Source organism: Ursus americanus, chromosome 11 (assembly GCF_024610735.1).
Source record: "Ursus americanus isolate L20-20 chromosome 11, mUrsAme1.1.p, whole genome shotgun sequence".
Classification (NCBI taxonomy): domain Eukaryota; kingdom Metazoa; phylum Chordata; class Mammalia; order Carnivora; family Ursidae; genus Ursus; species Ursus americanus.
This window is the reverse complement of record NC_142137.1, coordinates 75,417,425-75,419,511: the sequence shown is the minus strand read 5'-3', so window position 1 is coordinate 75,419,511 and position 2,087 is coordinate 75,417,425.

Genomic DNA, 2,087 nt, shown 5'->3' with positions numbered 1-2,087 from the left:
CACTTCTTCCTTCCTCTGTCCACCTCCTCCTTCTGTCCACCTCTTCCTCCCTCTGTCCACTTCTTCCTTCCTCTGTCCACCTCTTCCTTCTGACCACCGCCTCCTCCCTCTGTCCACCTCTTCCTCCCTCTGTCCACCTTTTCCTCCCTCTGTCCACCTCTTCCTCCCTCTGTCCACCTCCTCCTGTCCACCTCCTCCTCCCCCCTCTGTCCACCTCTTCCTCCCTCTGTCCACCTCCTCCTCCCTCTGACCACCTCCTCCTCCCTCTGACTGCCTCTTCCTCCCTTTCTCCACTCTTCCTCCCTCTGACCACCTCCTCCTCTCTCCGTCCACCTCCTCCTCCCTCTGACCACCTCCTTCTACTTCTGTCCACCTCCTCCTCCCTCTGACCACCTCTTCCTCCCTCTGTCCACCTCCTCCTCCCTCTGACCACCTCCTCCTCCCTCCATCCACCTCCTCCTCCCTCCGTCCACCTCCTCCCTCTGTCCGCCTGCTCCCCTGTCCGCCTCCTCCTCCCTCTGTCCGCCTGCTCCCCTGTCCGCCTCCTCCTCCCTCTGTCCAACTCCTCCCTCTGTCTACCTCCTCCCTCTGTCTACCTCCTCCTCCCTCTGTCTACCTCCTCCTCCCTCTGTCTACCTCCTCCTCCCTCTGTCCACCTCCTCCCTCTGTCCGCCTCCTCCTCCCTCTGTCTACCTCCTCCTCCCTCTGTCTGCCTCCTCCTCCCTCTGTCTGCCTCCTCTCTCTGTCCATCTCCTCCCTCTGTCTGCCTCCTCCTCCCTCTGTCTGCCTCCTCCTCCCTCTGTCTACCTCCTCCTCCCTCTGTCTACCTCCTCCTCCCTCTGTCTACCTCCTCCCTCTGTCCACCTCCTCCTCCCTCTGTCCATCTCCTCCCTCTGTCCATCTCCTCCCTCTGTCTGCCTCCTCCTCCCTCTACCTCCTCCTCCCTCTACCTCCTCCTCCCTCTGACCACCTCCTCCTCCCTCTGTCTACCTCCTCCTCCCTCTGTCCACCTCCTCCTTCTGTCCACCTCCTCCCTCTGTCCGCCTCCTCCTCCCTCTGTCTGCCTCCTCCTCCCTCTGTCTACCTCCTCCTCCCTCTGACCGCCTCTTCCTCCCTCTGTCCACTCTTCCTCCCTCTAACCACCTCCTCCTCTCTCCGTCCACCTCCTCCTCCCTCTGACCACCTCCTCCTACTTCTGTCCACCTCCTCCTCCCTCTGACCACCTCCTCCTCCCTCCGTCCACCGCCTCCTCCCTCTGTCTGCCTCCTCCTCCCTCTGTCCACCTCCTCCCTCTGTCCACCTCCTCCTCCCTCTGTCCACCTCCTCCTCCCTCTGTCCGCCTCCTCCTCCCTCTGTCTGCCTCCTCCTCCCTCTGTCTACCTCCTCCTCCCTCTGTCCGCCTCCTCCTCCCTCTGTCTGCCTCCTCCTCCCTCTGTCCGCCTCCTCCTCCCTCTGTCCACCTCCTCCTCCCTCTCTCTGCCTCCTCCTCCCTCTGTCTGCCTCCTCCTCCCTCTACCTCCTCCCTCTGTCCACGTCCTCCTCCCTCTGTCCACCTCCTCCCTCTGTCTTCCTCCTCCTCCCTCTGACCACCTCTTCCTCCCTCTGTCCACTTCCTCCCTCTGACCACTGTCTACGCTTGCTGTGGGTGATGATGGGCTCTGGGGAGGGGCAGGGAGTCTGACTGCTGCCACTATTATTATTCTGGACTCTCTATCCTGCAGGCTGTCCCACTAGGTGAGCCCTTGGAGCTGGTGACTGGTTGTCTGCCACCGGAGATAAAGTGCCAGCGGGATGTGACCCCGTCCGGGGTGCCCGCAGGGAGGCCTCCTCTGGGGTCCAGACAGGACACAGTGCACGATTCGGATGAAATAAATCCTCCCTTTCCTCTTTCTCAGTCATCCAAGTGAAAATAAAAGTTTCCCACTTCTTAGGTCAGATATTTATTTTGCACGTGGTAAATGAATCCAGCCATAGGATAACCTCATCCATACATCGACTCCTCCCACCAGCAGCCGCTCTGCATTTTGCTGATTGGGACTCGCTGGTGTAGAAAGACCTTCTCAGTCTGGGTGATGGGAAGCTTATTT